This window comes from Macaca mulatta, chromosome 1 (assembly GCF_049350105.2).
Source record: "Macaca mulatta isolate MMU2019108-1 chromosome 1, T2T-MMU8v2.0, whole genome shotgun sequence".
Lineage (NCBI taxonomy): Eukaryota > Metazoa > Chordata > Mammalia > Primates > Cercopithecidae > Macaca > Macaca mulatta.
Window position 1 is genome coordinate 161326261 of NC_133406.1, and position 25755 is coordinate 161352015.

The window sequence follows — 25755 nt, forward strand, 5'->3', positions numbered from 1 at the left end:
TTTAATGGACTCGTGTATGCTTTTCGGTGTAGGAAATCAGTCATTGTTTTGTTTCCATGCTCACTCTATCTGGTGAAAAGTTGAATAACTAGCCTCTCAAAAATTTAGCTTGATGGGAATTGGGAGAGGATCACAGGCCATCACTAAGGATGAAAATGTGAATTCTCTTCTCTGGAGTTCCAATCTTGATAAGAGAGAGAAAAGGAAAGGACCTGGGTTGGAGGCAGGACAGGGGGGCGGGGAGGTGGGTTAGTGGTGATGGAGGGGGGTGGAGGGGAGAAGGGTGTGTGGGGGAGTGTGGGAACAGCTTTCTTCTTCTCAAGGTCTGTAGTGAAATTACTGATAGTGGATATTGGTTATAGGTCATAAAAAAAAAGAGGGATAGTGGGAAAGCTAAGAGAGAAGAGCAGAGTACACTGCTGTTCCGCACAAATTTTCCACCAGTATTCATCATAGTTTCTTCACTCAAAATGTAAGTCATTTCATTATGTTGGTTTGCTAGCTCTTGACAATAATATACCTGTCAGTCCTCAAAGCTGAATCAAGAAAGGGTAAGAAAATGGAAGAAAAGTGAATATTGCTAGGAACAATTGATCTGTCACTGCTTGCTTAAGTGACCTTGACAATGTAACTAAACCTTTCATAAACTAGCTACAAAATGATATCCAAATGTTTAGTTCTGGATGTGTTAACTATAACATTTTACTTACATTCTTCTATTGAAATAAGTTGAAAAAATGCTAATGAGAGTTTTCAATGAATATCTGTGTTACAAGGTATTATGATCTCGATGTACTTTTGAGGGTTAAAGACCACAGCTACTTAGGAATTAATATGTATAGTTTCACCTGAATTCTTATGTTTAAAGAAAACTTATTTTACATTAAAATATTTTTATAATGAAGTACATTACTGTCATGCCATGGAATCTACTGCAGATGATGGTACCCAGAGAAATGAAGGCGCTTTACTCATGTTTACTTTTGACAATTATTCTCCCATAAACATTCACAGTATAATGGAAACTACACACAAAAAATACTCTAAAGATTGCCTATCTACATGTAAACATAGTACAATAAATAGAAAAACCATTCTCATAATTACCAGGAAAATATCTCAACTAGGAAAAACATTTCAACCACTTATGGAAAAGAGGTTTTCAAATGCTTATAAGAAAAACATCAAGATTCTTCAAGTTATTTGTCTTATTCACTGGCTAATTCTTGAAATCTCTGTTTTACTCTTCCTGCAAAATCAGTTATTGAGTGGTTGGTAGCATCTTATGCTAGTATTTCAAAAGGAAAAACAAACACTCATTAAATAATTTATTATAACTTAGATGCTCAAAGCTTGGTTTGAGAAATAAAATGTAACTTAGAAAGGGATAAAAATAAAAAGAATAAAATTGGTTATGCAGATATATATTAATTATCTCTTCATCATTAGTAAATCATATAAGAGTATTTTAGGGCAGAGAGTTAAAAAATTTTGACCCCAAATGAAAATTGATCCTAGAACATTTTCCTCTGGGAAAAGTCCCTCAGAACAGAGAAATAAAGAACAGTATGACATTCGAGTATAGTGGAGTAACATGGAAGAAAGAGAACCTGTCTGGAGACTACAAGAAAGAAAAGGAAGAAAAGTGTTCTAATAGAGGCTGCATTTAAAGAAGGAAGGAGGGAATTCACAGAGGAATGCAAACCTAGGGGTTGAAAGAATTAAACAGCCAAATGATGGCAAAAAATCAATAAATAAAGTAAAGGAAAAAGGGAATGGGGAAAAAGAAAGAAAGGAAAAAAAATTAAAAGAAATTCAAAAGAAAAAATAATTAAAAGAAAAATTTGTGTTGTCTAGTAGGTAAAAAGTATGATGTCATTTTTGCCATTTGTAATTTCTAACAAAGAGTTTAGGAATCAAAGTAAAGTTTGTACATAAAGGTTCCTTTCAGCTATCTCCCTAACATAGCCTCCATAGCTAAAATGTTGATGGTTTTTGACAAATCGTATGTTGGAGAATATAAATAAGGATGTGACTAGAAAGTTTGTGATATGTAGTGAAAGGAAAGACTCCATTTTAACACTGTGTTTACAGAACATATGCATGTTTGTGTTTACTTTGGGGCCAGGAAGAGAGAATGATAGGTTGCATCTTGGAATACTCTTTTACAATTAGGCAAAATAAGAATTCTTGGAAATAGAGTCCTATGAATTACACGCTTTAATATATCAAAGAAAAACCAAGGTCCCTTGTGGATCCATTTAGCCTACCCTTGAAAGGGAATATAGCTGGAGAATAATATTTTACTCAATTCTATAGCTAATCATTTCATATTTTCCTTTCTGACACTGAGACTCCTTTTGCCACCATCTTGCTTACTTGCGCATCATGCACCATTCACAGGGTGAGGAAGAAATCCCTGATACACAAACCGTCAACTGATAGCCTTCCTTACAGAAATTTTCCAGGCCTCTGCTGGAAACAAATTGCATTTGGTTCTAAAAATTCTACATAACTACTTGTGTGTCACCTTTGGACCGTATCTTTATAGTTCAGCTTTAGGGTTGGCCACATTTTCACTTCCATCTGCTCAACTGTGGAAATAAAAACATGTTCTCTTCTTACTATAACTCTGGATTTGTTTAGCTTAATTAAACAATGATATCCATACTTTGAGGACAAGCCACTTCTAACCCATCAGTTTGACGTCATGATCTTTGAACTTCTCTTGCTATAGAGCTTACATTAAATGTCTGCTAGGAAGCAATGAGTTTCGTGTCAAGACCTAATAATTGATTTAACTCTCATAATGCTTTGAGCTTAGAATTTAATTCATGTACATTCCTTTACAAGACTTACCAGGTGCATAGGATTTATGTCGCCATAATTCTGATTAAAAACTCCATTTATCAAGGGCACTAATGGTTTATACAGTTTCAAATCAAATTAACATGTCTCCAATCTTATTTTTTTCTGAATACTCAGCAATATTTGATACAAATACTTTCCAGTCTTGAAACCATCAGTCCTTCCTACATCTAATGTATTTTCTATAATGAAGAGGATGTAAAGCTAAAAATTATGTCTCCAGATTTCCTGGAAGCTGGAATTAAAAATGGGATTTAGGTTTGACTCCGTGTCCACTCATGTGAACTGGGAGGTAAAACCGAGATAAGGGCAGAATTCCAATTGCTTTTGCTGCTTTTGCCAGGCAGGCATGGTATTCAGGGAAGTTGTTTTTTCTGGAGAACCATTGACAGAGTTTTCAATGACAAGTCATTAGATTTATCAGTTTCAAGTGTAGGATATTCATTTCATGTGTAGATTTGTAGATTTTTGAACATTTCATTTTTTCCTTGACTAGCAAAATAACCTATCATCCTATATATTTCCTCATTGCATATATAAAACCTATGGTAGTATTTACTTGTTAATTGTCCCTTCTTCATCATCATAATTTAAGTACCAGAAGGGCCAGGATCTTGTTTGTCTTCTTCTTTACAGAGTTTAGAATAATGCAAAGCATGTAGTTAGCAATGAATAAATGTTCGCTGAGTGAAAAAAAAATGAATGAAGACTGAGAGAATTGGGGTTGTGTTGGGAATTAAGGACTGGAGCTATGAAGATTTTATGTATCATATGAATATTGTTTATATTTTCCTTTCATACATACATGTACTTATATGCATTTTGTGTGTGTATAATATATAAATAATCTTTAGTCCTTTTCAGATCTTTCTCCCGAGATATACCTCAAGAGTGAAAAAATCTTCCTTTACTTCTCAATCTCTGTAACTTTCATCTAAGTCCAAAATTTGCTAATTATTTTTAATATTTTAACTCAATTTTTAATAAATTTTGACAAAATTTTCTAATTATGTTTAAAATAAACTTTCTATTGTAGAGAAGTTTTAGGCTTACAGAAAAGCTGCAAAGCTACTACAGTGAGTTCTCATATACCTTACATCCAGTTTTTCCTATTAACATCCTACATTAGAAAGGTACATTTGTTATAATTAATGAACTAACAGTAAATTATTCATTCACTTATGTCCATATTTTTCAGATTTCCTCAGTTTTTACCAATTTTTTTTCTGTTCCAAAATTTTATCTGGGCTACCACATTACATTAGTAGTCATCACTCTTTAGACTCCTCTTATCTGCAACACTTTCTCAGGCTTTCCTTGATTGTGATGACCTGGGGAATTTTAAGAAGTGCTGGTCAGGTGTTCTGTAGAATGTCGCTCATCTAGGATTTATCTGATGTTTTTCTCATGATTAGACTTGGGTAACATATTTTGAGATGAAAAACGAAAAACACAGAGAAAGAGTACCACCATTTCATCATATTATATCAAAGGTATATAGTATCAACACGATCAACACAACTTTTCACTTTTGATAATGACCTTGATTACCTAACTGAAGTAGCATTTGTCAGGTTTCTGCATGAAGTTATTCTCTTTTCCTTTTTTACATACTGTATTTTTTTTTTTTTTGAGACGGAGTCTCGTTTTATCCTCCAGGTTGGAGTGCAGTGGCAAAATCTCGACTCACTGCAACCTCCGCCTCCTGGGTACAAGTGATTCTCCTGCCTCAGCCTCCCGAGTAGCTGGGATTACAGGCATGCATCACCATCCCCAGCTAATTTTTGTATTTTTAGTAGAGACGGGGTTTTGCCATATGTCTCGGGCTGGTCTCGAACTCCTGACCTCCGGTAATCCTCCCACCTTGGCCTCCCAAAGTGCTAGGATCACAGGCGTGACCCACTACATGTGGCCTACATACTGTACTTTCTAGAATGAATTCACTCTGAGCAGCCCATACCTAGGAGTGAAGAATCTTACTCCATCTTCCTGAAGGCAAACTGTCTACATAAATTATTTGAAATATATCTTCATTGAGAGTTTTACCTCTTATCTCTCATTTATTCATTCACTCTTGTATTAATATCAATATTGATTAATATGTATTTATTTTATACTTTGAATAGTTCTATATATATTATATTACACACACACACACACACACACACATATATATATATATATTTTTTTTTTTGAGACAGAACCTTACTTTGTCACCTGTTGCTCAGGCTGGAGTATGCAATGGCATGATCTTGGCTCACTGCAACTGCTGCCTCTCAGGTTCAAGCAATTCTCCTGGCTCAGCCTCCTGAGTAGCTAGCATTACAGGTGTGCACCACAATGCCTGGCAAATTTCTGTATTTTTAGTAGCAAGGGGGTTTCACCATGTTGGCCAGGCTGGTCTCGAACTCCTGACCTCAAATAATCCACTGGCCTTGGTCCCCTAAAAGTACTGACATTAAGGTGTGAGCCACTGTGCTTGGCCTATTTTATTTATGTATTTTTGCTCAAATCATTTCATCTTTGGCTATCTGAAACTCTTTAGTTGCCTGCTGTGTCCCTTTGATGTATTCTCATCATTAAAGGTTTTCTTTTATTACTTCCTTACTTTCTGTCCAAACTACAAAGACTGAGAAACAAAGGAAGACTTTTCTACTTTTGAGCTCTCTTGGAAGAGAGATCTGTCAAGGAGTAAGGATTATTTCTATATTATACACACACAAGATGCTCCAGGCTTACATTGTACATTATCTACCCCCTTCCTAGAATCAGCCATTTCTCCAAAGATCCCTAGTTTCTTTTTTAAGACAGTGGTGTACTAGTCCGTTTTCACACTGATGATAAAGACATACCCGAGACTAGGTAATTTATAAAGAAAAAGAGATGTAATGGACTCACTGTTCCATATGGCTGACGAGGCCTCACAATCATTCCAGAAGGGAAAGGAGGAGCAAAGGCACGTCTTGCATGGTGGCTGACAAGAGAGAATGAGAGCCAACCAAGAGGGATTTCCTTTATAAAACCATCAGATCTCGTGAGAGGTATTCACTACCATGAGAACTATATGAAGGAAACCATCCCCATGATTCAATTATCTCCCACCAGCTCCCTCCCACAACTTGTGGGAATTATAGAAGCTACAATTCAAAATGAGATTTGGGTGAGAACACAGCCAAACCATACCATGCCACCCCTACCCCCTGCCAGACCTCATGTCCTCAAAGTTCAAAACCAATCATGCCTTGCCAACAGTCCCCAAAGTCTTAACTCATTTCAGCATTAATTCAAAAGTCCACAGTCCAAAGTCTCATCTGAGACAAGGCATGCCCCTTCTGCCTGTTAGTCTGTAAAAATCAAAAGCGAGCTAGTTACTTCCTAGATGCAGTGGGGGTACAGGCATTGGGTAAATATAGCCATCCTAAATGGGAGAAATTGGCTAAAACAAAGGAACTGCAGGCCTAATGCAAGTCTGAATTCTAGTGGGGCAGCCAAGTCTTAAAGCTCCAAAATGATCTTCTTTGAATCCAAGTCTCACATTCAGGTCACACTTATGCAAGAGGTGGGTTTCCAAGGTCATGAGCAGCTCCACCCCATAGCTTTGCAGGGTACAGCTTCTCTCCCAGCTACTTTCATGGGCTTGTGTTGAGTCTCTGTGGCTTTTCCAGGTGCATGGTGCAAGCTGTCAGTGGATTGACCATTCTGGTGTCTGGAGGATGATGGCCTCCTTCTCACAGGTCCACTAGGCAGTGCCCAAGTGGGGACTCGGTGTGGGGGTTTCATCCCCACATTTCCCTTCCTCACTGCCCTAGCAGAGGTTCTCCATGAGTGCTCAACCTCTGCAGCAAACTTCTGCCTGGACATTTCCATACATCTTCTGAAATCTAGGCAGAGGTTCCCGAACCTCAATTCTTGACTTCCGTACAGCTGCAGGCTCAACACAATTTGGAAGCTGCCAAGGCTTAGGGCTTGCACCCTTTGAAACTATAGCCTGAGCTGTACCTTGGCCACTTTTAGCCATGGCAAGAGCAGGTGGGACACTTGGCACCAAGTCCCTAGGCTGCACACACAGCAGGGGATTCCTGGGCCTGATCCACACACCATTTTTTTCCTTCTAGACTTCTAGGCCTGTGATGGAAGGGGCTCTGACATGCCCTGGATACATTTTCCTCATTTTCTTGGCAATTAACATTTAGCTCCTCATTACTTATACACGTTTCTGCAACTGGCTTGAATTTCTCCTCAGCAAATGGGTTTTTCTTTTTGATCATATCATGAGGTTGCAAATTTTCTGAACATTTTTGCTGTTTCCTTTTTAAAACTGATTGCTTTTAACAGCACCCAAGTCACATCTTGAATGCTTTGCTGCTTAGAAATTTCTTCTGCCAGATACCCTAAATCATCTTTCTAAAGTTGAAAGTTCCACAAATCTCTAGGGCAGGGGAAATATGCCCCCACTTTCTTTGCTAAAACATAGCAAGAGTCACTATTATTTTGGTTTGCAACAAGTCTCTCATCTCCATCTGAGACCAGCTCCACCTAGATTTCATTGTCCATATCATTATCAACATTTTGGTCAAAGCCAATCAGCAATTCTCTAGGAAGTTCCAAACGTTCCCACATTTTCCCGTCTTCTTCTGAGCCCTCTAAACTATTCCAACTTCTACCTGTTACCCTGTTCCAAAGTTGCTTCCATGTCAGGTATCTTTAGAGCAGCACCCCACCCTACCAGTACCAATTTACTGTAATAGTCTGTTTTCATGCTGCTGATAAAGACACACAGAAGATCAGGTAATTTATAAAGAAAAAGAGATTTAATGAACTTACAGTTTCATGTGGCTGGGAAAGCCTCACAATCATGGTGGAAGATGAAAGGCATATCTTACATGGTGGTAGACGAGAGAAAATGGCAGCCAGGTGAAAGGGATTTCCCTTGAAGAACTATCAAATCTCATGAGAATTATTTACTAAGAACAGTATGGGGAAAACTGCCCCCATGATTCAATTATCTCTCACTGGATCCCGCACACAACACGTAGGAATTATAGGAGCTATAATTTAGAATGAGATTTGTTGCAGGGGACACAGTCATACCATATCAAGTGGTATTACAAACCAAGATCTGTGTACATTACCACCAAAATGTTGCTTCTAGGCCCTCTCAGCTGACAGAACAAGGAATTCTGTATACACACACACACACACAAAATGCATATATACAGATCTGTAAATATTTCTATATATAATCATGTATCTCTATTGTCTATAAGTTCATTCTGATGTCTCCAATTCTATTCCATTAACATATAAATCACTCTAATCTTCTTCCCTTACTGATATGTGATATCCCAATATCTGCTGTAAATTTAGTAAATTATTTAATTTAGTGTGTATGTAGAATGAAATAAGAATTCTCATATTGTAAACTTTATGGCAAATGATTTTATTAACTAGAGTATAGTGCTTAATTGCATTTATTTTTTACTTTTATTTTTTGAGAGAGAGAGTGTCTTGCTCTGTCACCCAGGCTGGAGTGCAGTGGTGCGATCTTGGCTCACTGCAACTTCTGCCTCCCAAGTTCAAGTGATTTTCATGCCTCAGTCTCCTGAGAAGCAGGGATTACAGGTGCATGCCACCATACCCTGCTATTTTTTTTTTTTTTTTTTTTTTGAGATGGAGTCTCACTCTGTTGCCCAGGCTGGAGTACAGTGGTGTGATCTCGGCTCACTGAAACCTCTGCCTCCCGGGTTCAAGCAATTCTCCTGCCTCAGCCTCCCGAGTAGCTGGGTTACGGGCATGTGCCACCAAGCCCGGCTAACTTTTGTATTTTTAATAGAGATGGGGTTTCACCATATTGGTAAGGCTGGTCTTGAACTCCTGACCTTATGATCCATTTGCCTCAGCCTCCCAAACTGCTGGAATTACAGGTGTGAGCCACCAAACTCGGCCTTAATTTTTATATTTTAAGTAGAGACAGAGTTTCTCCATGTTGACCAGGATGGTCTTGAACTCCCAGCCTCAAGTGATCTGCCGGCCTCAGCCACCCAAAGTGCTGGTATTACAGGTATGAGCAACCATGCCTGGCCAATTATTTACATTTTTATTTGTTTGTTAACTTTCAGTCTCACAGACAGCACACATTTCTGGAGTTGTTTATGTCAGTACCTATTTCTCCAACATTTTCAGTGAGATTGTTTCATACATATGCAATGTACTTAGATTGTTTTGTTATGTTCTACATTCCATTCACAGATAACATGATCTCCTAAGTTACTTTTTAAATTTGCATGTATTAAATTTTGTTGTTTGTTCTATGTCTAAACTACTGTGGATTTCAACAAATGCATGGTGTCATACATCCATGTTTATAGTTACATGTGTATTATAATCAAGGACATATGAATAGTTTCACTATCCCAAAACATCCCCTATGCCTTTATCTACTCAACCCTTCTATCCCCAGACTGCTGAAAACCACTGATGTATTTACTGTCTCTATAGTTTTACTTTTCCAAAAAGTTATAAAATAGTATAGAGTAGGCATTCTTATCAGACCTGCTTCTTTCATTTAGCAACATACATTTATACATCTTCATGGCTTGAAAGTTTATTTTTATTATCACTAAATAATATTTTATTATATGGATATTCACAGGTTGTTTGTGGCTCCAAACAGTCAGTCATTGAAGAATATCTTAGTTACTTTCAGCTTCTGGCAATTATGACAAAGCTGCTATTCATGTACAAATTTCTATGTGGACATAAAGCCTTGGCCAACATAGGCATCAGAGATGAAGGAAAACCCTCCTTTACTTATCAAACAAGCTCTGTAGCTTTCACCTTCTAAAAACCCCAGCTTTCAAGTAACATAAATTGCTTGATATATTTTTCCTCTTTTAGTCATATATATGTGTGTGTGTTTGCATGTGTGTGTGTGCATGTGTATAAATTGATGCAACATACAGAGCAAAATAACTTTCAAACAGAAATACTCTTGATTTTTCCATACTCTTTTCTGACTTATCGTTACTGTAACCCAAATTGTTCTCATCTTTACATATAAGTCAATATTTCTGAAGAGGAAAGAAAAAAGCAAAACAGTACTTCCTGAAACAGTGGACTTCAGAAAATTATTTTCTGACAATGTGACTGTCACTTATTAGTCCTGAACTAAAGATAACTGTTACAAACAACTCCTCAAGGAGTTTGGCTAATTGCTAGCAACATGAAGGGCAGCGCTGTTGCCTTGATAGTTTTTGTTGAATTTTTTTCTTTACATAGCAAAAAACAAACACCTTTATAAAGCCATTTTTGTAAAACTTTTCATTGGAACACATATGGTTCCCTTGTTAAGACACTGTTCACTCACATGAACATTCACTGATTTATTCGCTGCCAACAGTCTGTGGGTGTTTTAACTGTCGTGTACCTGGCAATGTACCATAATATTTCACTCTAAAATCTGAAAGTCATTTAATATTCATGGAGATTAAAAGCTAGCTGGAGATAGCAAAGCAAGGCCAGAAATATAGTTTGGTGCTCAGTGGACTTTGTGTTTCTCATTTATTACATTGTCTTCAAAATAAGTATGTGGGTGGAAGAGATGTAGATGGCACGTTAATGACATTCACAGATACCAAATAAGGAAAATTAACACCACGGAGCCAAATTTATATACTTTGTGTCCATGCGATTTGGGGATATAATAAAGACAAAAGAATCTGAAATCATGTTACACAGAAAAGTGAAATAAAAAATAAGTCAGTACTTTTAGAAATGAAGACAGAAAAGGCCACAAGTATTACACAGAGAAACGATGAGAGTTATTGATCCAAGAGTCACTTGTAGATGATTCCACAATAGAGCTAGATAGAATTTGCTGGTAAATTATATCATTATAAAATCAATTCACATTTAGTTCTCTGCCATTTGGTAAGATCATTCATCTTGTAACAACTCCATTTCTGAAGTCACACTTGCATGAGTGTGCAATGAGGTGGAGAGTTAGGCGATGTGGACAATTAAGACAATTATCTAGATAATTTGAACTGAAGATATCCACGTTCCCTCATTTTGAAAATACAGTGAAAAGACTTTAAGACTTTCTGTATTTAGGTCTCATATTTGAAGATAATTCATCTAGAAAGATTTTTCTGACAGCCTCATGATAGCATCATGTGCTACTTCTCCAAATGTTTTCTTAGCATCTGTAAGTGTCCTACCACATTTCACTAATTGTACTTGCCTCCTTATAGGTCTATATTCCATACTGAATAGTCAGTTCTTATGGTAAGCACTTGAGAGTTATTTGCTGATTCATTACGCTTGTGACTTACAGTTGGAGAGACATGGAATTATAAAGACTGTCTTTGCCATTTGTTATGAAACTTTACTATGAAGCTTTAATAAGTGCTATTAGTCTCTGATTCTTCATCTTTAAAATGGGAATATAGTAGTTACTTCTCCCAGGATAGTTGTAAGGAGTAAATGAAACAATATGTGTAATCCCAAAAAGATAGTTTCTAGCACATAGTAGGTGCTCAATAAATGCTAGTTTCCTCTAATGTAATTTAATTTGATAGTTTTATAATAGCTGTATAATCACTTAATTAGAATTTATAGGAATAAACATCTTTTCTTGACAACAAGATTGAGAAAGGTAAAAGAGATTGAAGAACTTGCCACAGCCCATCTTGTGTGCTTTTTGCCTTCCTCTTGGGGTTCTCCCACCTACCTAAATTCACTGACTTTCAGGGATCCCCTGGTTTCCCAGACTCCTCTCTTAAAAACTTCAGTTGATTTTGGCTTTCCTTGTATACCAGCAAGGGATTTGAAGTGCAGAGACCTGGATCGGCACGACGGCTCATGCCTGTAATCCCAGCACTTTGAGAGGTCAAGGTGAACGTATCACTTGAGGTCAGGAGCTCAAGACTAGTCTGGCCGACATGGTGAAACCCTGTCTCTACTAAAGATACAAAAATTAGGCAGACGTGGTGGCAGATGCCTGTAATCCCAGCTATTCAGGAGGCTGAGGCAGGAGAATCGGTTGAACCTGGGAGGCAGAGGTTGCAGTGAGCCGAGATCGCGCCATTATACTTCAGCCTGACTGACAGAGCGAGACTCCATCTCCAAAAAAAAGAAAAAGAAATTAAGTTCAGAGGCCTGGAGTATACCATTTTCACCCTCGGAAGCCACACAGAAACCACAGTACCTGTCTGAGTTTCAACTTACTCATCTACAAAGTAAAGAAAATATTTCCTATATTAATGATATTTGCTTGGCTGGCTCCTCTCAATTATTGAAGACAGAAGATACAGCAGGAAAAGACAGCCATGTTCTCAGTTTTCCTAGAGGTTAGGCATTAAACTAACATTTGCATAGGACATTATTCAATAAGTTCACAGTGCAAGTGCAATATGTCAATTGATCAGGAGCAGATACACATATATACAAATGCATAGACATATATACATACTAGATATGTAATAGTGGGGAGGAATAACAAAACTGAAAGGGCTTTATAAGTTTTCCAAATCTATATGAAGGCAATATGTGAGTATTATTATTCCCAGAGAATCTTTTTATGTTATTTCTTTCATAGAAATTCCTTAGTCCTATTTCCCAGTCCCCATTGCTCTATACACTCTTGTTAATATTCCTTGAGGAATGAGGTTCCTTTAACATGAGATGAAGTAAAAGACCATGCCACTATAGGGTAGCACTGCTTACTGAGTGATGCTGACACCCCTCCTCTCTCTGAGATAATGCCTTTTAGGTAAATTCATTGGTTCCACATAGGTATCCCCCTTGTTTTTTTTTCTGGACAATGAGTTAGTTCCTAGAGATTGCCTGATCCTTTGCAGCTTTAACTACAAGCTTCTCTTTTTCTAGCTACCCAAAGATTCCCACACTATCAAAAGGTGTCCATCATCATTCTTTCACTCTACACCTGTCTCATGGCCCAGTCCCAACCAAGTGTCCCCTGACTGTGACTCAGTCCCATTTTTCCAGCATTTTATGTGTCAGCTATTCTTTCTGCCTGATGTCCCTCTAAGACAGAGGGTATGGCGATTTCAGCAACAGTTATGGATCATCCCCTGGATGCGAATTTTTACGTTAGTCTTCTTGGGTAAATTTTTTTGGAGTTCTGAACTTAATTCTCAGACACACAACCTGCCATTCCGAGAGCTATTTCTGAAGAGTGAGGCCTTTCTGTTTCCTCTAAATGAGTATGGAAGAAGCAGTGTCCTGCAGCCCCCTTTCAGATGGAACTCTGATGCCCCTTCTCTACATAAAGAAAAGATGACACTTCACAGAAGAGACTGCCTTGGTGTATTTTTGGAAACAAATAATCTATAGATCATCCAGGATTAAAAAGACACTTAAAACATCCAGATGAGCAGAGCAATACAATTACTAAATTGTATTGACTCAATAGTCTATTGAATTTTTACATTTGTTTTAATAGAAAGGGATGGCAACTGATGAATTTAAAATATACATTGCAATGGTTAAACGTTAGATGTAACAATAAAAATGTAAATATTTTTATAAATATAAAAATATAAGCATCATGCTGTCTGGATTATGATGCAACTTGACATATTTGCCTCACTCTTTGGACATGCACACTCTCTTTCTCTTACTGTTCAACATTTTAGGTCCTTACACACTGTTCCCTTCCCTTTGCCCAGAATGTTGGCCAACCGTTGGTAATTTATTTGTTGTTTTGCCCCAGCTCCCTTAAGGCCTGATATATAGTAACTGCTCCATAAACGCTTGTTACATGAAAAAAGTATTATCTCTAATGTGTAAGTAAGGGAACAGATTTTCTCACTTGCATCTCTGTGCAAGTCAATGGTAGCATTCAAATCCAGCTCTTTTTTCACATTATGCTATGTATTCCTTCTTTGTTACACTAAGTTGTCTGGTTGCCATGGTTTTGAATACTGAATAGTGTTTTGCAAGGGACCTCCTAAGGTTTCTAGAACTTCAGGCATTTACAACTAACATTGTAGAGTTTCAAACAAAATAGCCTGATGAAACATGCTGGTAGAAGAATTTAATAATAGGTCTTTATGAAATAAGTCTGCCATCTCTTTTTTGGCAATATTCAACAATTGTGGCTAACATACTATCAAACTTACATATGATAACATCCCTGACAAAAGAATCATTTTTCTTCAGTTAATTCCCCTGAGTGTTATCTGGGATGGAAAGGCTTTCATGGATATACTTAATGACCATTTCTATAAGGAACAGAAAGGCATAAATACTGATATAAAGTTTTATTGTCTCCTGATTGAAATAAGCCTCAAAATCATCAAGATGGTTTTATAGCCACCCTTTCTAAACCCACATACATACACACACTTTTGTTTTAACTCGGAAATAATTATACGCACTATAAAAGGTTTTCAAGAACAACAACAAAATTGATGTGTAATGTTTATACTGATTGGATATTTCTATTGTTTACAAAGGAATGCATAATTATTGTAGAGAATTCAGAGGGCAGAGAACAGCACAAAAAGGAATCACCAAAATATCACCCAAAAGTATTTCAAAGTATGCATTTCCAGGCCCAGTCACACATGTATCAATATTTACCTTTTGTAGTAAACAATATGGTAAACCATTTTTCCATATCTGAAAACATTTTTCTATAATACCATATTAATGAGTGGAGAATATTGTATGAATGTATCATATGTTGTGAAAATGTTCATTTTTGGTCATTAAGAAGTTTCTGACCTTTTTCCTGTTATAAAGTGCACTGAAAAACATTCTTAAATATAGAGAATTTTTTACTTAGCTCCCATATTTAAAAAATATATTCTTAGAAAGTAAATTATTGTTTTAGAATATTAACATTTTTAGAATATTAACAATTAACATTAAATTCATGACATATCGAATTGCCTAAAGAATGGTTGTGTAATTTTTCTTCCTGGTACATTCTAAATACCTTCACATTAGAAAGTCTGAAAGGTCAAAATGGCCCAGGTCTGAGTCTGCCTTGATCATTCCCATATCTCAAGCACCCAGGATAAACCAGTAATGCATAAGTTGTCCAATATGTATTTGATGAATTATTGAGAAATGAATGAGTTAATGGTGAAGGAAATAGAGTAGGAAAATATTTCTTTATAAAAGAGAAAGCTATCTTTACTTTATAGAATATGCTGTACTCAGTTACTTTACCCATAAAATCAGAAATATGTTAAACATATTGGCCACTGCCTGGGTCTATCAAAGCATGGCGATTTTTGCTCCATCCACTTTGTTAAAATATAACATGTTCACCAATCATTAACCTGCTCAAGTTTATCAATGATTACTCCCAAAATTGTCCCATCTGCAATTTTATCAATAAATAGTACCACAGTGCCAAAATTCAAAACCCACACATATGGGAGGTTTTGAAACCATCCTCTCACACCTCCATTTTCAATTAATCATCAAATTTCATTCATTTTACTTCTTAAATGTCTCTCGATTTCTTGTCTCTGTTTCTTTTCTCCAGCTTTACTGCCACCACCTTATTTCAAGGTTCTATTGTAGCTTCTTGGAATTACATAAATAGTTTCATAGTCTTCCTTATTCATTATTCTCATTTTCCAATCCGGAATGAACTTCACATTGCCTCCAGACAATCTTGCTAAAATGAAAAATGCCTATGTCAATCTCTGTTTAAAACCCTATAAAGTCCTCCCATTGTTCTTAAAATAAAGACCATTTTCTTAGAATATTAATAGAAAACACAGCATAGCAGGGACTTTCTTACCAGCCTATCATATTCCGTTATCTCTTTTAACCCCAATCTCCTAAGACCCTGGCCTTCTTCAAGGCATGCTGCTTCAGAGTGTTTGTACATCCTGCTTTCTATACCCACAGAACTTTTTTCAGTAATTTCTACTCCCTTTTTTATTCATGCCTCTTCATCCTTTAGGAATCTGTTGAATTCGGTGTCTCAAGGAAACCTTTCCTAATCCCAGATTCTATCAGATTCCCCATTTACTCTCCTAGTAGTCTTAACTGCTCTTTGATACATCTGATCAAAATTGTAATTTAGTGACTATTTTTGTAATTAATTGTTTTGTCTATGTGTTCTTCTTTAATATGAGCTTCACAAGATCTGGAACTGATTCTATCATATTCATGCTGTATCTCTAGTTCTGATTTAGATACTTGAAACTCAGTAAATTTATCTTCAATGAAAGAATACATGAATAAATGATGAACAAATGAGAAAAATGTATAATGAAGGTTGTGTGAATAATTATGGTTAATTTCAAATAAGTTTTTAATAACAATTAACCTTGGGAAGAAAAAATAAGATGTTAACTTCAGCTATCACAGTTATGGTATTCTGTCTCCAATGCATATATCTTACTAGCAGACCTCTTAGCAAAGAAACCATTTTTTCCAAGATAGATTTTGAGCACAGGTACAAATTTGCTGTTGATACTTTAAATTATTACATTCTAACCCTAAGCTTTTGGATTATAACTGATATCCACTCCAGACACCTTGCATTCTGACTGTAACATTGCTTGCACATCACCTTGTGACCTTTGCTCAACCAGCAAATTGAAGTTTTATGTCCTTAGAGTTCAGTTGGAATAAACTGGAAAATAGAGTTTCCTTCACTATTAGTTCTGACCTACCTAATCTTTTTGCTCAAGGAATTCACCTCAGTTCAATTATCACATCCAGGAGAAGATATAAGTCTTACGTATTTGTTCACCATCTAACAATTTCCAGTTGGGTTATTGATATCCACCAGCCAGAGCCACTGACCATTCAACCTTACCAAAACCCAAAGGACTACAAAATAATTTCAGTGATAAATTATGCCTTTTTGTGATCATAATGTAACTTTCCTTGGCTGCTTGAATAATAGTTACTATGAAATTTGGTTGAAAAATAGATTGATACTTCTACTAAAGATAGTAATATAATTATTTAATGTCTCAAATAATATTCATATCACATTTTCACTATGTCTATACCTAACTAGAAGCAGGTATGATAGTAAGATAGACCCATTAGTCAATGAATAGGCTGAGGATATGTCTAGATCAGACATCTTTTTAGTATAAAGAGAAATTGGTTTTTTATTAGTCCCTAATAATGAACTCAGTCAACTCTGAGAGTCAACTTTATCTTTATCTTAGCTTCATTTTTCTAACAGTGATTCAAATGTAAAGATCATGAGCTATCAAGTTCTCCGTCTCAATATGAGAAACACTGCTTTCAGGTCCACAATATGAGAAAGACTATTTGATAAAGGTATTGTGAAAAATTCAGCAGCAAGCAAAAAAGTAACCAGCAAAGGGATGAAGTGAGATAGAAAAACACTCTCCCCCAGCCCCAGGCTACAAGTTGCTTTGTAAACACAGAGTATGTTTCTCATATTCCCTATATTCTCACATTAGCAGAGTATGCAACAAAACATCAGACTTAGGAAATGGAAAAAACATCTTCTACCTACTAAAGCATAATGAGAAACATCTTGCTGTAATCCAGAAAATCTTCCCTGCAATACAGCACAAAGCTTTAGTTGCTTTGATTCAATTAAACATTGCTTTCATTATTCTAACATTTTTTCTTGAAGTGACCTGTTGTTTCCATTTAGTAAGTAACTTTCTTGATAATAGGGGCAGAATTTTACAGAATCTCTGTATCTCCCCAGTATCTAGTATGGTGCTGGGTGCATCCTAGTTACTCAGTAAATATTAGAATAACTGGTTTATTCTACCTGAGTTTTAAATTGCCATGATAACATGGCAACATAGCATGATAAAGCGGGGGTGGTGGCTCAAGCCTGTAATCCAAGCACTTTGGGAGGCCGAGACGGGAGGATCACAAGGTCAGGAGATCGAGACCATCCTAGCTAACACCGTGAAACCCTGCATCAACTAAAAAATACAAAAAACTAGCTGGGCGAGGTGGCGGGCGCCTGTAGTCCCAGCTACTCGGGAGGCTGAGGCAGGAGAATGGCTAAACCTGGGAGGTGGAGCTTGCAGTGAGCTGAGATCCAGCCACTGCACTCTAGCCTGGGCCATACAGTGAAACTCAATCTCAATAAATAAATAAATAAATAAATAAATAAATAAATAAAATAAACTTTCTACTGCTTCTGGATTTACTACTATTCTTTTTTCTTAGACTTACTGTCTGCCCCCTCTTTGATTTGCCCAACTCCTTAGTCATACCCCAAGTTCATCTCAGTGTCACTTTCTCCACAGAAAAGTTTCCTTGATATCCAAAAGTCAAAGCTAGTATGCCAAACACTGTGACTCTGTAACTCTCTAATCATCAATCTTTTAGAATTTATCAACAAAATAAAAAGTATTTGCTAGAACTCTTCATTCCTCCAAGATTGTACATCTCATGGGTCCAGAGTTGTATGATTTTTTCATACTGGAATTGAATTTCAAATAATTTTTAATGCTCAAAGTAGATCTTTAATAAAAGTTGATAAATAAAGAAAAGGAGGTGATAGGCATTAATTGTAATTTCTTAAATACACTATATTGTAAATATTCTTTACCTCTTCTTTTGTTTTCATTTTTAAGCTTCAAAAATTACACCTTTAATCTAAATATAAAATAAACATCTACAATTTCAATATTCATATAAGATTCGTTAATTAGCAAAAATATCTTTAAAGGCATTATCTTATTCAATATCGAAATTTAGTTAAAAATCAGAAGACTAAAACCTTGCAGGTGTACCATGTCGATCAGTGATAAGCTTGTTAAAACAAATTTCTAAAGAGATCTTTGAGGAGAGATTTTCCAATAACCTTTTATTATAACTTTTGATTTAGTTATTTCAAGTTTAACATTCTTTAATACAAACATCTTTGTAACCACATTTCTAATGCCATTCTTCCATAAACATGACAATTTTACATTCTAAATGGCTTTTATTTTCTACACTTTTTCAGAACATGACAATAAGAAGGGGTGTGTGTGTGTGTGTGTGTGTAAAATTTAATGATGTTTAGTTTCCCTTTTAGTGTTTTCCAAAACAAAATTTTGAATGGCTTATTACTTTATAAATAATTCTCTTCATTTCAGTATTTCACTAAAAATCCTAAGGTTATATGTTTTTAGGTTTACTTTTTTCATACTGGGCTCTGATGATGTATTCTCAGGACTTTCAATGTCATGGTTATGAGCTTCACCCCCATGTTGAAGTTTACTCGAATCCTCTTTAATGCCTGGGGATTCCTGGCAGCTTGTATTTGTATGTATAAAAGATAGGCCAAATATCCATGGGGAAACATTCAAAATAGGAAAATAATGTACCACTGCTTACTTTATACATTAAACATTTTTCTCCAAATATTTCAAGAATGAGAGTTTTAAAAAATTAATATCCTAAGTATTTAAAAATAATGGTCTTTAGTTACTATTAATTTTTTCATTTTATGGCAATTAACATTCTTGGAGATCTGGATCCTTTATAAATCCCCTTCTGTCCTTCTTCTATGAGACCCTTTCTCTTAGGAAATCTTATGAAATGTTTTTCTCTGGGAATGTACATTAATTTAAACATCAAGATTTGAGCTTAAACTAAAAGTCAAATGTTTTAAGTTAATAAAAATCTCAACAACTTGTACCTCCCTTTATAAAAATTTAAATTAACAGAGATAAAAGGAATCTTTTTCAGAAAAAAATGAGAAAACCTAAGTTGTTTTAAATCAGCCCGTATAAGGACGGAGGCTATTAAGAACTGGAAAATTTACAGTAATTATAAGTGACCTTCAATACAAACATCTGGAGTAACTGGATAGATTTGTTAAGGAATGGTGATTTTGCACCTGGATATGAGTGTTTTCACTTCTGTGAATCATTATGGTTCATGTTGGCTCTAGATCCTTTGCTCATAGATTATTGCACATTAATGACACCATTCAAATGCCATCCCTAGTTGGAATGGTGCACCACTCCGACCCATTGTTTATGGTTTTCTAGACGCTTCTCCATCAATCTCTCAACCTGTTTGGATGCTATTGAATCCATTTCCTTATGACAGATTTCTTACTTTAGGACTTAGGAATATAATGGCCCAGAATTTTTCCCTTGCCATCTTTAAAATCAATAACCTTAAAACAATCTTAGCGCTCCCTTCTGAACTTGGGGCCAAATCCACATTCCAACCGTAGTCAAGCAGTCACATAATGCAGTCACACACACACACACACACACACACACACACACACGAGAATTTCTAGCCACAGATTGTCCTTATATGGAACATGGGATATCAATCAAGAAAACTCACATGGAAAAACCTGAAGTCCTGGCTGTTTATTTTTCATGAGCAAAGAAATATCATTAAAAGCATGTTCTTTTGGATAGCAATAAGACATTGCAATTTTTCTATTTCACTTCCCTATGTGCATTTTCATTTTAAATTATATTATTCACAGCACTTCAAAGTTAAGAGAACATGGAACTCTCAAGCCTACAAATAAAGAAATACATATTTACGAAGCCCCTGGAGACTCACAGATGACACAGTTCATACTTACTTAGACTCCATGTAAGCAACATTCCATATAAGTAAATTAGGAGGTTGGAGCAAGAGAGCCAAAATATCACATCTCCACCTTGCTCCATAAATTTCTACTTCTTGCTCTCCCTTGTGTTTCTTCACAGTGCTTGTTACTACCTGAAATAGTATTGATTTCTTGACTTATTCATTTGTTGTCTCTCTTTATGCACCGAAATGAAAACCTTGAAAGAGTAGAAGCTTTGTCCTGTTTGTTCACTGCTCAATTTGGTCCTAGAATCAGACATGGTACATTACATGTGCTCAGGAAATATTAGTGCAATGAATGAAGGAATGAATGTAAAAGAGAAGAGAGTCATATACAAAGGAATATGGCTGATTTCATTTTATAGGGATGGAAAAGTTGCATTGTGAACATAATCTTTCCTTATAAAATGTAATTGATAAATGAAGACTGAATCTTCCAAGAAACACGATTCTGTTTTCACTAAAAGCAAATTCATATTTATTATCTAGGAAACAAAATAAAGTAGGGCAAGAAGAACTTAGCTATTAAGCCAGAGGAAGTTGTACTGTGCTAAAGAATGGAATGGTCACCGATATGCTTGAAGGCACCTCTAAAAATCAGAAGCATGAGTATAGAGCTCATTGGTAATATAGAGTACATTATAATAGAAAAAACATCAGACTCAGAGCCCTATCTCAATAAATAAGTGCTCAATACATGTTGGCAATTAGTTTTAATAGATTATAATTTATTATTAATTATACTATGTAAGCATATGTTTGTATGTATGTATTTATATATGTACTATGTGTAATGGTTAAGAGGATCAGCCAGATTTGTTTTCAAGTCCTAGCTCTGCCACATACCAATTAGTGACCACAAGAAGATTGTTAATCTATCTGGGCCTACTGCACTTATCTATTTCCTTGGATTGTTATAAGTACCAGACACATAATGTATAAAGCTACTTTACCCATGTCTGGCAAGATAAATAGTGATGATGATTATTATAATGGCAATATTGGTTTATTTAAATTCAAGTAATATAAATGGGACAAACCAGAGTTTTACCATACCAAACAAAATTATCTTTCAAGGTAGAAATAGAATTTATAAGGAAGATCTTTCTTTTCCCTTAATATTATATTACTTCTTCCTAATCCTTTGATATTATAATTCTACAAAAGCAAATGATGTGACTCTAGGTGTTACTTAGAATTATTGCAGCTAAAAGACAGAACAAAAGATAAGAATATATATGTACTGTTTTATGAACAAAATATACAAATGTCTAAAAGATATTTAAAGATCAAAAATATTTTAACAGCAACTGAAAGATGGTATTTTCAAAAATATCTCAACATAAAAATGCTTTGCCTCCAGGTCTTAAAAGTATATTTTGATATTCCTCCATTTGGAGTTTGTTTTAACGCTCAAGTACAGACTGATGAGTTTACTAATGGTCCTTGTTTTCTCCTTGTTCCCTGAGCACTGATTTTTTTTTTTTCTCTGACTAGTGAAGTTTTGTTGTGCAACTTTATACCTTGTAAACACACATACACAAGCACATTGATTAAATTTGTATTCAGGAACTGTATTATTTTAGATAGTGGCTGGCATATATCACAATTTCATCAGATACCTTTTCTAGTAATAATAATAAAATACATCTAATAAGGCATATTTTAGTAGCCCTGTGTATGAAGTAGCCTAACTTAAAAGGAGATGCATGCAGCTGTCAGAACTTAAAATCTAAAGGATAAAACAGAAACTTAACCTTCCCAAATGGCAAGACTTTTCTATGCCTGTCTGGATATATGATTATAAGGTGAAGGACAAAGGTTTTGAAATAAGTAAAATTTCCCTTTGCTGTTCTTCACGTTTCTGTATCCTGTTTTATTCCTTGTCTCCAGTGCCCAAAGACTGAACTAGGCCTCCTATTGACCAATGACCACTCCCAATGTAAATCTTCAGCAGCACTGCCTTCTCTGAATAGTCCTCAGACTCCAGGAGTCTATGTATACTACACATGTGCCCTGCATCCCATGCTCTTACACAATTATTCCTGTCCAACTATCAATTACTTTAAGCACTGTTGCTCATATCAAAGGTTAGCAATTTATAGTGTGATGGCCAAATCCAGACCATCATCTGTTTACGCAAGAAAAATGTCATCGGAACACAGCCACACCCATTCAGTTATTCTGCTGTGGCTTCTTTCATGCCTTATATAATGGCCAAGTTGAGTAGATGCCCTGGAAACCGTGTAGTCCACAGAGTATAAACCATTTGCTATCTGGCCCTTTACAGAAAAAAAATTGCTGATCCCACATCATCATGGCACCTGAGCCACTCAGACTACATCCTGTAATTGTATTGTAGTTTCAGTTTCTGCCTTCCACTCTGCCTCATGATCTGGTCCAATTATCACAGCTTTGGAACTCTTACCCCATCTTCTCTGACTTCTTGTTTGCCCCTTGGACATATCCTCTGAGATAACTCCTCTACAAACCACATCGGTTCCTGTCTAACCCATTTTGGCTCCTTTCTTTGACGGCGATGTACACCCCTTAGACTACAAACACTTCCAAACACATGGATGTCAGCCAAGTCTTACACAGTCTGGCTTTGGCTTCTCAGCATTAATGGATTCACCTATTCCTTCAGATAAAGCATCTGGCAAATATAGTAGATGTTAATGAATTCACTTTCTAACTTAATATATAAAAGTGTAGAGAAATATTCCGCCGACTAATCTTTACCCTCTCTCCTCCTCCTCTCTCTCTCTATATATATACGTTTTATATATATATATATATATATATATATATATGTTTCTCTCTCTCTATATATATATATGTTTTTTTCTTTGAAACAGAGGCTAGTCTTTAAGCAGTGTAATTGCTTTCCCAAAGCAGAAAAATGGCAAATTATTTCTTTAGTATAATTCCTCCTGAAATAGTTTGTTTAAAGAGTTTCAGGGCATTTGAGCTACAAAGGAGTTGTCTTCTTCTTAGTTTACTAGTGGCTCCCTCATTCATCATGGTGTTCAAGCTATTGCCATATTTACACAAATCATTGTATACTTATATTACAGCTAAAGAGAAACAGACTAAGGTTGTATGTGGGAAACTGCTATTCATGGAGTCACTGATTTTGATTAGGTTTAGGATTTGTGTTCTGATTACAAACATATATATTTTAGGGTAAACTCATCTTAGTTTACTATATACATTACTGCCTGCAGTAAAAGACAATATGCTTGAATTTCACAAGTCTCTGTGAGCTATAATCTGTCTCTCTCATTCTTGTATTGCTTGTAGGGGTTCCAAATTCAGCCCAAGTTTCTTATAGAAGTACAAATTTTAGAAGTGAAAAAGCCCAGGAGTTTTACTTAGGCTAATAAATGATTATCATGATCTACAAATACAACTCTAATTAATGAATTTTCTAATAGCCATTCCCTGATCCCTCTCTTTAGACATGACATTTATACCTAGATAACAACTTACTTAAAAGTTTTACCAAAACTTAGAGGAACAACAGATAGGGCAGGGAAGGACTTTCATCTTAGTATTTATCTTTTTTGAGTGTTATTGCCAGTTTGTACAATGGCTACTCTGTTTGCCTACAGAGTCCCTACTCTAACAGTATCTCATTCATTATTTATAACACACATTAGGATACTTTGAGTATGGAAGATGCTGCAGAAAACCAATTCTCCTCTCCTTATTTTGTTAATCCTGGATTAAAATTAATGAATTTTATAGCAGAAAGAAAATGAAATAATGCATAAAGCTAATATGGCAAATACAATGGAATTCAGAAAATTAAATTTTAATACACTTCACTTTGTAGCTTCTTGGTTGAGTATGAAGTGATGTCTGCTTTTATTGTTTTATTTCTATAAACCTTGTGGTAAAAATCATTACAGTATATGGTCTATCTTCACCTAACCTAGTAATGGTAAAGATATCCAGAAATGAAATATTAATTTAACCACAACAATGAATCAAACAACCTCAAATAATCGTATATGCCCTTTATTTTTGTAATATCTGCTCTGCCCATTCCCATCTGACAACTTCAAGTTCAAGTTATTAGAATTGGTGATTATTTTATAGCATTAGACCAATATAAGAAGAAGAAAAATCTAAGCATATAAAGTCTTGCTTAAATCAATAGAACAAATATTGTTAAACATAAATAGTAAACATCTACGGGCAAAAAGCCAAATAGATATTTCACTGAGAATAATTATTTCCATAGTACATTTTGGGAAATGTTTTTACTACCTGTATGGTTTAAGGTAAAGTGGCTTCATCACTTTAGTTATCATTTTTTTTTTTTTTTTTTTTTTTGTCATGTGTAACACAAGGGATGGATGAGAAGGGGGTTGCTATTAGAATATATAACACCACTGGTCACTGGTTTGGAATAATTGGACAAGGCATCTCTCTTTGGATAAATAAAATTGCTGAGAGCACAGCATGATTAAAATTGGAAGAAGACATTTCTTATTTTGGAAAGACACAACTCCACATAAGAAGAGAAGGCTTGGCCAACAGAGTGGAAATTTGACTTCATCCTCTTCTTTCCCCTTTAGCTAGAAATTCTTGTGCAGTAAAAAATCAGCAGAAATGTGTATGGATGTTAGCTTGGAAGAGAGTTGGAGAAGTAGACAGCCTCTAATTTCTTCCATCTTACCCACCATTTTTTTTTTCTGTAACTATAATATGAAAGTATAATGTTCAGAACAAGAGAGGTTATGATAAGACCAGACATGGAAACATGCTTACATTTCTGTGCACTGCATAATGTACATTCACCACGTGGAGTATGTGTGTGCACATGCTCTAAAAGATTAGACTGGAAATTTCTAAAATTTTGAACAAGACGTTTCTAAAATTTTGAGCAATAAGAAATAAGAGATCAGCTGGAGAAAGCCAGATGGCTTCCTAGATAGGAGCCTCGAATTCAACATTTGCCTTGATGAGTTCACTGTTGCTCAATAACCGGTGAACAAAAGTATCCACTCTCTTTCCCAATTGATATTTATAGAACACCTCACTAAACAATGGAAGACTATACATTTTTTTTTTCCAGTACAAACAGAACATTTACCAAGATTGACCACAGCCTGGACCATAAAATAAGTCTTAAACATTCAAGTCATTCAAATTATGTTCTGTGATACAATGGAATAACATTCAATTATAAATAAAATATTTCTGATAAATCCCCCAAATTTTGTAAATTCAGTAACTTATAAATAACTGTGGGCCAAATAAGTGAAAAGGAAATTAACCATTATTTTTGTCTGGATGCAAATAAAAAATCAACATAGCAAC